The 12,151-nt window shown below is 41.6% G+C and overlaps 1 protein-coding gene across 2 annotated transcripts in view; it reads right to left on the bottom strand.

Moving 5' to 3' along the window:
• The window catches only part of LOC309636389 (guanylate-binding protein 6-like), a 28,881-nt gene extending 23,004 nt beyond the window's left edge, over positions 1-5,877 (bottom strand). For both annotated transcript variants that reach the window (XR_014250010.1, XR_014250011.1), the window contains exon 1: positions 256-5,877. The gene's annotated coding sequence lies outside the window, so the exon portion shown is untranslated. The remainder of the gene's footprint in view (positions 1-255) is intronic.
• Between the last annotated feature and the right edge of the window lie 6,274 nt (positions 5,878-12,151).

Genomic DNA, 12,151 nt, shown 5'->3' with positions numbered 1-12,151 from the left:
CAAGCAGGCCTCTTCGCTTCAGCCCTGCGAGGCTGCTTTAGGAGGAGCAGAGCATCACAGGGACACAACTCACGGTCGCCCCGCATCCAAACAAAGACGCTGAGCTGCGCCAGCAAAGCACCCTGCTTGCCACACACACCCTCGGTCCCGCAGTCAGCAGCCTTCCCTCCTGCAGTGTGGGGTCTGGGCTGGGGGATTTATTTTTGTTATTTAACGGAAATGTGCTTGGAAGGTAAAGTTTCGAAGCAAGCTTACTTGGCGCAGGCGCTGCAGCCGGGGGACAAGTTCTCAGCTGCTCTGGCTCTACGCTGGGGTTCCCCTTGCATCTGGTTCCTCCGGAAACAAACTCTTCTCTTTAGAAGCTGAAAAGCAAGCAAGTTATTATAGCCATCCTGTTATGGGTGAGGTTTATAAGAAACGAAATCGAAAGGACACGCGCTTCTCCTGGGTTTAATTGTTACAGGTTTTTATCTTTCTTAACCGAGGCGAGAGACCCCAGAGTGCGGGCGAAATCCAGGCCAGCCCCTCCTCCACTGCTGGCTTAGGTGTCCTTGACACCACAGTGGGGACAGAGCAGAAGGTGTGAATGTGAGCAAAGTAGCAGCGGGCCGAGATCGTTCAGCAGCCTGTCTCTCAGGGGTACTTCTGGTGGGAGGCAATCAGGATTTTTTTGGTTTCAATTTTTTGCTTTGAATCTCTTTTCGTTTCTCTCTATATTTTTAAGGTACTCTTGTTGTTAACATAAGTACCTTTTCATTAACAATAAGTGTGTGCTTCCATGTCCTGGCTATTGTAAATAGAGCTGCAATGAACACTGTGGCACATGTCTCTTTTTGAATGATGGTTTTCTCAGGGTATTTGCCCAGTAGTGGGATTGCTGGGTCGTATGGTAGTTCTATTTTTAGTTTTTTAAGGAACCTCCATACTGTTCTCCATAGTGGCTGTATCAATTAACATTCCCACCAACAGTGCAAGAGGGTTCCCTTTTCTCCACGCCCTCTCCAGCATTTATTGTTTGTAGATTTTTTGATGATGGCCATTCTGGCTGGTATGAGGTGATACCTCATTGTAGTTTTGACTTGCATTTCTCTAATGATTAGTGATGTTGAGCATCCTTTCATGTGTTTGTTGGCAATCTGTGTATCTTCTTTGTAGAAATGTCTATTTAGGTCTTCTGCCCATTTTTGGATTGGGTTGTTTGTTTCTTGAAGATTGAGCTGCATGAGCTGCTTGTAAGTTTTGGAGATTAATCCTTTGTCAGTTGCTTCATTTGCAAATATTTTCTCCCATTCTGAGGGTTGTCTTTTCGTCTTGTTTATGGTTTCCTTTGCTGGGCAAAAGCTTTTAAGTTTCATTAGGTCCCATTTGTTTATTTTTGTTTTTATTTCCATTTCTCGTGGGTCAAAAAGGATCTTGTGATTTATGTCATAGAGTGTTCTGCCTATGTTTTCCTCTAACAGTTTTATAGGGTGGGAGGGAGACGCAAAAGGGAGGATATATGGGGATATATGTATATGTATAGCTGATTCACTTTGTTATAAAACAGAAACTAACACACCATCGTAAAGCAATTATACTCCAATAAAGATGTTAAAAAAAAAAAAGTATATATATGAAACTCCTAATTTTATGCCCAGAAATAATCACTACTATTTTGTAACATACTCTTGCATTTATATTTTTGTGGTGGACCTATGGGGGATTATGGAGGTCTGGAGGTTATATGTCTTGAGTATTTCAAATAAAATAATATAAAGGTACAAATTCACAAGAGAATGTTTACTCAAAATTAGTAAAGAAATCATAATCATCAACAAATTTTTTTAATTTTTAAAATTTTATTTTATTTATTTTTTTATACAGCAGGTTCTTATTAGTTATTCATTTTATACATATTACTGTATATATGTCAATCCTAACCTCCCAATTCATCACACCACCAGCACCCCCCCACCACCACTTTCCCCACTTGGTGTCCATATGTTTGTTCTCTACATCTGTGTCTCTATTTCTGCCCTGCAAACTGGTTCATCTGTACCATTTTTCTAGGTTCCACATATATGAGTTAATATACGATATTTGTTTTTCTCTTTCTGACTTACTTCACTCTGTATGACAGTCTCTAGATCCATTCACGTCGCTACAAATGACCCAATTTCGTTCTGTTTTATGGCTGAGTAATATTCCATTGTATAAATGTACCACATCTTCTTTATCCATTCATCTGTCAATGGGCATTTAGGTTGCTTCCATGACCTGGCTATTGTAAATAGTGCTGCAATGAACATTGACGTGCATGTGTCTTTTTGAATTATGGTTTTCTCTGGGTATATGCCCAGTAGTGGGATTGCTGAGTCATATGGTAATTCTATTTTTAGTTTTTTAAGGAACCTCCATACTGTTCTCCATACTGGCTGTATCAATTTACATTCCCACAAACAGTGCAACAGGGTTTCCTTTTCTCCACACCCTCTCCAGCATTTATTGTTTATAGATTTTCTGATGATGCCCATTCTAACTGGTGTGAGGTGATATCTCATTGTAGTTTTGATTTGCATTTCTCTAATAATTAGTGATGTTGAGCAGCTTTTCATGTGCTTCTTGGCCATCTGTATGTCTTCTTTGGAGAAATGTCTATTTAGGTCTTCTGTCAATTTTTGATTTGTTTTTTTCATTTGTTTGGTTTTTTTTATTGTTTGTTTGTTTTAATATTGAGCTGCATGAGCTGCTTGTAAATTTTGGAGATTAATCCTTTGTCCGTTGACTCACTTGCAAATATTTTCTCTCATTCTGAGGGTTGTCTTTTCGTCTTGTTTGTAGTTTCCTTTGCTTGAAAAAGCTTTTAAGTCTCATTAGGTCCCATTTGTTAATTTTTGTTTTTATTTCCATTACTCTAGGAGGTGGATCAAAAAATATCTTGCAGTGATTTATGTCACAGAGTGTTCTTCCTATGTTTTCCGGTAAGAGTTTCATAGTGTCCAGTCTTACATTTAGGTCTCTAATCCATTTTGAGATTATCTTTGTGTATGGTGTTAGAGAGTGTTCTAATTTCATTCTTTTACATATAGCTGTCCAATTTTCCCAGCACCACTTATTGAAGAGACTGTCTTTTCTCCATTGTATATCCTTGCCTCCTTTGTCATAGATTAGTTGACCATAGGTGTGTGGGTTTATCTCTGGGCTTTCTATCCTGTTCCATTGATCTATATTTCTGTTTCTGTGCCAGTACCATATTGTTTTGATTACTGTAGCTTTGTAGTATTGTCTGAAGTCAGGAAGTCTCATTCCTCCAGCTCTGTATTTTTCCCTCAAGACTGCTTTGGCTATTTGAGGTGTTTTGTGTCTCCAGACAAATTTTAAGATTTGTACGTTCTAGTTCTGTAAAAAATGCCATTGGTAATTTGATAGGGATTACATTGAATCTGTAGATTCCTTTGGGTAATATAGTCATTTTCACAATGTTGATTCTTCCAATCCAAGAACATGGTATATCTCTCCATCTGTTTGTATCATCTTTAATTTCTTTCATCAATGTCTTATAGTTTTCTGCATACAAGTCTTTTGTCTCCCTAGATAGGTTTGTTCCTAGGGATTTTATTCTTTTTGTTGCAATGGTAAATGGAAGTGTTTGCTTAATTTCTCTTTCAGATTTTTCATCATTAGTGTATAGGAATGCAAGAGATTTCTGTGCATTAATTTTGTTTCCTGCAACTTTACCAAATTCATTGATTAGCTCTTGTAGTTCTCTGGTGGCATCTTTAGGATTTTCTATGTATAGTATCATGTCATCTGCAAACAGTGACAGTTTTACTTCTTCTTTTCCAATTTGTATTCCTTTTATTTCTTTTTCTTCTCTGATTGCCATGGCTAGGACTTCCAAAACTATGTCAAATAATAGTGGTGAGAGTGGACATCCTTGTCTTGTTCCTGATCTTAAAGGAAATGCTTTCAGTTTTTCACCATTGAGAATGATGTTTGCTGTGGGTTTGTCATATATGGCCTTTATTATGTTGAGGTAGGTTCCCTCTATGCCCACTTTCTGGAGAGTTTTTATCATAAGCGGGTGTTGAATTTTGTCAAAAGCTTTTTCTGCATCTACTGAGATGATCATATGGTTTTTATTCTTCAATTTGTTAATATGGTGTATCACATTGTTTGAATTGCTTATACTGAAGAATCCTTGCATCCCTGGGATAATTCCCACTTGATCATGGTGTATGATCCTTTTAATGTGTTGTTGGATTCTGTTTGCTGGTATTTTGTTGAGGATTTTTGCATCTATTTTCTTCAATGATATTGGTCTGTAATTTTCTTTTTTTGTAGTATCTCTGTCTTGTTTTGGTATCAGGGTGATGGTGGCCTCATAGAATGAGTTTGGGAGTGTTCCTTCCTCTGCAATATTTTGGAAGAGTTTGAGAAGGATCGATGTTAGCTCTTCTCTAAATGTTTGATAGAATTCACCTGTGAAGGCATCTGATCCTGGACTTTTGTTTGTTGGAAGATTTTTTTTTTTTTTTTTTTTTTTTTTTTTTTTTTAACATCTTTATTGAAGTATAATTGCCTTACAATGGTGTGTTAGCTTCTGCTTTATAACAAAGTGAATCAGTTATACATAAACAATATGTTCCCATTTCTCTTCCCTCTTGCATCTCCCTCCCTCCCACCCTCCCCATCCCATCCCTCTAGATGGTCACAAAGCACCGAGCTGATCTCCCTGTGCTATGCGGCTGCTTCCCACTAGTTATCTATTTTACATTTGGTAGTGTATATATGTCCATGACACTCTCTTACCCTGTCATATCTCACCCCACCCCCTCCCCATATCCTCAAGTCCATTCTCTAGTAGGTCTGTGTCTTTATTCCCGTCTTGCCACTAGGTTCTTCATGGCCTTTTTTTTTTTTTTTTTTTTTTTTTTTTTCCCCTTAGATTCCGTATATATGTGTTAGCATACTGTATTTGTTTTTCTCTTTCTGACTTACTTCACTCTGTATGACAGACTCTAACTCCATCCACCTCATTACAAATACCTCCATTTCATTTCTTTTTATGGCTGAGTAATATTCCATTGTATATATGTGCCACATCTTCTTTATCCATTCATCTGTCGATGGACATTTAGATTGCTTCCATGTCCTGGCTATTGTAAATAGAGCTGCAATGAACATTTTGGTACATGACTCTTTTTGACCTATGGTTTTCTCAGGGTATATGCCCAGTAGTGGGATTGCTGGGTCGTATGGTAGTTCTATTTGTAGTTTTTTAAGGAACCTCCATACTGTTCTCCATAGTGGCTGTATCAATTTACATTCCCACCAACAGTGCAAGAGTGTTCCCTTTCCTCCACACCCTCTCCAGCATTTATTGTTTCTAGATTTTTTGATGATGGCCATTCTGACCGGTGTGAGATGATATCTCATTGTAGTTTTGATTTGCATTTCTCTAATTATTAATGATGTTGAGCATTCTTTCATGTGTCTGTAGGCCATCTGTATATCTTCTTTGGAGAAATGTCTATTTAGGTCTTCGGCCCATTTTTGGATTGGGTTGTTCGTTTTTTTGTTATTGAGCTGCATGAGCTGCTTGTAAATCTTGGAGATTAATCCTTTGTCAGTTGCTTCATTTGCAAATATTTTCTCCCATTCTGATGGTTGTCTTTTGGTCTTGTTTATGGTTTCCTTTGCTGTGCAAAAGCTTTTAAGTTTCATTAGGTCCCATTTGTTTATTTGTGTTCTTATTTCCATTTCTCTGGGAGCTGGGTCAAAAAGAATCTTGCTGTGATGTATGTCATAGAGTGTTCTGCCTATGTTTTCCTCTAAGAGTTTGATAGTGTCTGCCCTTACACTTAGGTCTTTAATCCATTTTGAGTTTATTTTTGTGCATGGTGTCAGGGAGTGTTCTATTTTCATACTTTTACATGTACCTGTCCAATTTTCCCAGCACCACTTATTGAAGAGGCTGTCTTTTCTCCACTGTATATGCTTGCCTCCTTTATCAAAAATAAGGTGCCCATATGTGTGTGGGTTTATCTCTGGGCTTTCTATCCTGTTCCATTGATCTATATTTCTGTTTTTGTGCCAGTACCAAACTGTCTTGATTACTGAAGCTTTGTAATATAGTCTGAAGTCAGGGAGCCTGATTCCCCCAGCTCCATTTTTCGTTCTCAAGATTGCTTTGGCTATTCGGGGTCTTTTGTGTTTCCATACAAATTGTGAAATTTTTTGTTCTAGTTCTGTGAAAAATGCCAGTGGTAGTTTGATAGGGATTGCATTGAATCTGTAGATTGCTTTGGGTAGTAGAGTCATTTTCACAATGTTGATTCTTCCAATCCAGGAACATGGTATATCTCTCCATCTATTTGTATCATCTTTAATTTCTTTCATCAGTGTCTTATAATTTTCTGCATACAGGTCTTTTGTCTCCTTAGGTAGGTTTATTCCTAGATATTTTATTCTTTTTGTTGCAATGGTAAATGGGAGTGTTTTCTTAATTTCACTTTCAGATTTTTCGTCATTAGTGTATAGAAATGCAAGAGATTTCTGTGCATTAATTTTGTATCCTGCTACTTTACCAAATTCATTGATTAGTTCTAGGAGTTTTCTGGTAGCATCTTTAGGATTCTCTATGTATAGTATCATGTCATCTGCAAATAGTGACAGCTTTACTTCTTCTTTTCCGATTTGGATTCCTTTTATTTCTTTGTCTTCTCTGATTGCTGTGGCTAACACTTCCAAAACTATGTTGAATAATAGTGGTGAGAGTGGGCAACCTTGTCTTGTTCCTGATCTTAGTGGAAATGGTTTCAGTTTTTCACCATTGAGGACAATGTTGGCTGTGGGTTTGTCATATATGGCCTTTATTATGTTGAGGAAAGTTCCCTCTATGCCTACTTTCTGCAGGGCTTTTATCATAAATGGGTGTTGAATTTTGTCGAAAGCTTTCTCTGCATCTATTGAGATGATCATATGGTTTTTCTCCTTCAGTTTGTTAATATGATGTATCACATTGATTGATTTGCGTATATTGAAGAATCCTTGCATTCCTGGGATAAACCCCACTTGATCATGGTGTATGATCCTTTTAATGTGCTGTTGGATTCTGTTTGCTAGTATTTTGTTGAGGATTTTTGCATCTATGTTCATCAGTGATATTGGCCTGTAGTTTTCTTTCTTTGTGACATCTTTGTCTGGTTTTGGTATCAGGGTGATGGTGGCCTCGTAGAATGAGTTTGGGAGTGTTCCTCCCTCTGCAATATTTTGGAAGAGTTTGAGAAGGATAGGTGTTAGCTCTTCTCTAAATGTTTGATAGAATTCACCTGTGAAGCCATCTGGTCCTGGGCTTTTGTTTGTTGGAAGGTTTTTAATCACAGTTTCAATTTCAGTGCTTGTGATTGGTCTGTTCATATTTTCTATTTCTTCCTGGTTCAGTCTCGGCAGTTTGTGCCTTTCTAAGAATCTGTCCATTTCTTCCAGGTTGTCCATTTTATTGGCATAGAGTTGCTTGTAGTAATCTCTCATGATCTTTTGTATTTCTGCAGTGTCAGTGGTTACTTCTCCTTTTTCATTTCTAATTCTATTGATCTGAGTCTTCTCCCTTTTTCTCTTGATGAGTCTGGCTAATGGTTTATCAATTTTGTTTATCTTCTCAAAGAACCAGCTTTTAGTTTCATTGATTTTTGCTATTGTTTCCTTCATTTCTTTTTCATTTATTTCTGACCTGATCTTTATAATTTCTTTCCTTCTGCTGGCTTTGGGGTTTTTTTGTTCTTCTTTCTCTAATTGCTTTAGGTGCAAGGTTAGGTTGTTTATTCGAGATGTTTCCTGTTTCTTGAGGTAGGCTTGTATTGCTATAAACTTCCCTCTTAGCACTGCTTTTGCTGCGTCCCATAGGTTTTGGGTCGTCGTATCTCCGTTGTCATTTGTTTCTAGGTATTTTTTGATTTCCCCTTTGATTTCTTCAGTGATCACTTCGTTATTAAGTAATGTATTGTGTAGCCTCCATGTGTTTGTATTTTTTACAGGTCTTTTCCTGTAATTGATATCTAGTCTCATAGCGTTGTGGTCGGAAAAGATACTTGATACGATTTCAATTTTCTTAAATTTACCAAGGCTTGATTTGTGACCCAAGATATGATCTATCCTGGAGAATGTTCCATGAGCACTTGAGAAAAATGTGTATTCTGTTGTTTTTGGATGGAATGTCCTATAAATATCAATTAAGTCTATCTTGTTTAATGTATCATTTAAAGCTTGTGTTTCCTTATTTATTTTCAGTTTGGATGATCTGTCCATTGGTGAGAGTGGGGTGTTAAAGTCCCCTACTATGATTGTGTTGCTGTCGATTTCCCCTTTTATGGCTGTTAGTATTTGCCTTATGTATTGAGGTGCTCCTATGTTGGGTGCATAAATATTTACAATTGTTATACCTTCCTCTTGTATCGATCCCTTGATCATTATATAGTGTCCTTCTTTGTCTCTTGTAATAGTCTTTATTTTAAAGTCTATTTTGTCTGATATGAGAATTGCTACTCCAGCTTTCTTTTGATTTCCATTTGCATGGAATATCTTTTTCCATCCCCTCACTTTCAGTCTATATGTGTCTCTAGGTCTGAAGTGGGTCTCTTGTAGACAGCATATATATGGGTCTTGTTTTTGTATCCATTCAGCCAGCCTGTGTCTTTTGGTGGGAGCATTTAATCCATTTACATTCAAGGTAATTATCGATATGTATGTTCCTATTCCCATTTTCTTAAATGTTTTGGGTTTGTTATTGTAGGTGTTTTCCTTCTCTTGTGTTTCTTGCCTAGAGAAGTTCCTTTAGCATTTGTTGTAAAGCTGGTTTGGTGGTGCTGAACTCTCTCAGCTTTTGCTTGTCTGTAAAGGTTTTAATTTCTCCATCGAATCTGAATGAGATCCTTGCTGGGTAGTGTAATCTTGGTTGCAGGTTTTTCTCCTTCATCACTTTAAGTATATCCTGCCACTCCCTTCTGGCTTGCAGAGTTTCTGCTGAAAGATCAGATGTTAACCTTATGGGGATTCCCTTGTGTGTTATTTGTTTTTTTTCCCTTGCTGCCTTTAATATGTTTTCCTTATATTTAATTTTTGACAGTTTGATTAATATGTGTCTTGGTGTGTTTCTCCTTGGGTTTATCCTGTATGGGACTCTCTGTGCTTCCAGGACTTGATTAACTATTTCCTTTCCCATATTAGGGAAGTTTTCAACTATAATCTCTTCAAATATCTTCTCAGTCCCTTTCTTTTTCTCTTCTTCTTCTGGGACCCCTATAATTCGAATGTTGGCACGTTTAATGTTGTCCCAGAGGTCTCTGAGACTGTCCTCAGTTCTTTTCATTCTTTTTTCTTTATCCTGCTCTGCAGTAGTTATTTCCACCATTTTATCTTCCAGGTCACTTATCCTTTCTTCTGCCTCAGTTATTCTGCTATTGATCCCATCTAGAGTATTTTTAATTTCATTTATTGTGGTTTTCATCATTGCTTGGTTCCTCTTTAGTTCTTCTACGTCCTTGTTAAATGTTTCTTGCATTTTGTCTATTCTATTTCCAAGATTTTGGATCATCCTTACTATCATTATTCTGAATTCTTTTTCAGGTAGACTACCTATTTCCTCTTCATTTGTTAAGTCTGGTATGTTCTGACCCTGCTCCTTCATCTGCTGTGTGTTTTTCTGTCGTCTCATTTTGCTTATCTTACTGTGTTTGGGGTCTCCTTTTCACAGGCTGCAGGTTCGTAGTTCCTGTTGTTTTTGGTATCTGTCCCCAGTGGCTAAGGTTGGTTCAGTGGGTTGTGTAGGCTTCCTGGTGGAGGGAACTAGTGCCTGAGCTCTGGTGGATGAGGTTGGCTCTTGTCTTTCTGGTGGGCACGTCCACGTCTGGTGGTGTATTTTGGGGTGTCTGTGGCCTTATTATGATTTTAGGCAGCCTCTCTGCTAATGGATGGGGCTGTGTTCCTGTCTTGCTAGTTGTTTGGCATATGGTGTCCAGCACTGTAGCTTGTTGGTCGTTGAGTGAAGCTGGGTCTTGATGTTGAGATGGAGATCTCTGAGAGATTTTTGCCGTTTGGTATTACGTGAAGCTGGGAGGTCTCTTGTGGACCAGTGTCCTGAAGTTGGCTCTCCCACCTCAGAGGCACGGCCCTGATGCCTGGCTGGAGCACCAAGAGCCTTTCGTCCACACGGCTCAGAGTAAAAGGGAGAAAAAATAGAAAGAAAGAAAGAAAGAAAGAAAGAGGCTATAATATAGTGAAGTAAAATAAAGCTATTGTAACGCAAAGCTATACAGACAAAATCGCACCCAGAAGCATATACATATACACTCACAAATAAAGGAAAAGGGGAAAAATTAATATATCCTGCTCCCAAAGTCCACCTCCTGAATTTGGGATGATTCGTTGTCTATTCAGGTATTCACCAGATGCAGGCACATCAAGTTGTTTGTGGAGTTTTAATCCGCTGCTTCTAAGGTTGCTGGGAGAGATTTCCCCTTATCTTCCCTGTTCGCACAGTTCCTGGGGTTCAGCTTTGGATTTGGACCCGCCTCTGCGTGTAGGTCGCCTGAGGGCGTCTATTCCCCGCACAGACAGGACGGGGTTAAAGGAGCAGCTGCTTCGGGGGCTCTGGCTCCCTCAGGCCGCGGGGAGGGAGGTGTACAGAGGAGGCGGGGTGAGCCTGCGGCGGCCGAGGCCGGCGTGACGTTGCACCAGCCTGAGGCGGGCAGTGCGTTCTCCCGGGGAACTTGTCCCCGGATCACGGGACCCTGGCAGTGGCGGGCTGCACAGGCTCCCGGGAGGGGCGATGTGGAGAGTGACTTGTGCTCACACACAGGCTTTTTGGAGGCGGCAGCAGCAGCCCCAGCGTCTCACGCCCGTCTCTGGGGTCCGTGCTGATCGCCGCGGCTCACGCCTTTCTCTGGAGTTCGTTTAGGCGGCACTCTGAATCCCCTCTCCTTGCGCGCCGTGAAACAAAGAGGCAAGAAAAAGTCTCTTGCCTCTTCGGCAGCTGCAGACTTTTTCCCGGACTCCCTACCAGCCAGCTGTGGCGCGCTAGCCCCTTCAGGCTGTGTTCACGCCGCCAGCCCCAGTCCTCTCCCTGCGATCCAACCGAAACCGAAACCCGAGCCTCAGCTCCCAGCCCCGCCCGCCGAGCAGACCAGCCTCTCGGGCTGGTGAGTGCTGCTCCGCGCCGAGCCTCTGTGCGGGAGTCTCTCCGTTTTTTTCCTCTGCGCCCCTGTTGCTGTGGGGTCTGCGGTGATCGCCGCGGCTCGCGCCCTTCTCTGGAGTTCGTTTAGGCGGCGCTCTGAATCCCCTCTCCTTGCGCGCCGCGAAACAAAGAGGCAAGAAAAAGTCCCTTGCCTCTTCGGCAGCTGCAGACTTTTTCCCGGTCTCCCTCCCAGCCCGCTGTTGTGCGCTAATCCCTTCAGGCTGTGTTCACGCCGCCAGCCCCAGTCCTCTCCCTGCGATCCAACCGAAACCGAAACCCGAGCCTCAGCTCCCAGCCCCGCCCGCCCCGGCGGGGGAGCAGACAAGCCTCTCGGGCTGGAGAGTGCTGCTCGGCGCCGAGCCTCTGTGCGGGAATCTCTCCGTTTTTCCCTCTGCGCCCCTGTTGCTGTGGGATCCGCGTTGGTAGCTGCGGCTCGCGCCCGTCTCTGAAGTTCGTTTAGGCAGCGCTCTGAATCCCCTCTCCTCGCGCACCAGGAAACAAAGAGGGAAGAAAAAGTCTCTTGCCTCTTCGGCAGCTGCAGACTTTTTCCCGGACTCCCTCTTGGCTAGCTGTGGTGCACTAACGCCTTCAGGCTGTGTTCACACCGCCAACCCCAGTCCTCTCCCTGCGATCCGACCGAAGCCCGAGCCTCAGCTCCCAGCCCCGCCCGCCCCGGCGGGTGAGCAGACAAGCCTCTCGGGCTGGAGAGTGCTGCTCGGCGCCGAGCCTCCGTGCGGGAACCTCTCCGCTTTGCCCTCCGCACCCCTGTGGCTGCGCTCTCCTCCGTGGCTCCGAAGCTTCCCCCTTCCGCCACCCGCAGTCTCCGCCCTCGAAGGGGCTTCCTAGTGCGTGGAAATCTTTCCTCCTTCACGGCTCCCTCCCACTAGTGCAGGTGCCGTCCCTATTCTTTTGTCTCTGTTATTTCTTTTTTCTTTTGCC

Source organism: Balaenoptera physalus (assembly GCF_965194825.1).
Source record: "Balaenoptera physalus genome assembly, chromosome: 1".
NCBI classification, from domain to species: Eukaryota; Metazoa; Chordata; class Mammalia; order Artiodactyla; family Balaenopteridae; genus Balaenoptera; species Balaenoptera physalus.
The sequence above is the reverse complement of the archived record's forward strand: the minus strand, read 5'-3'. Positions and strand labels throughout refer to the sequence as shown.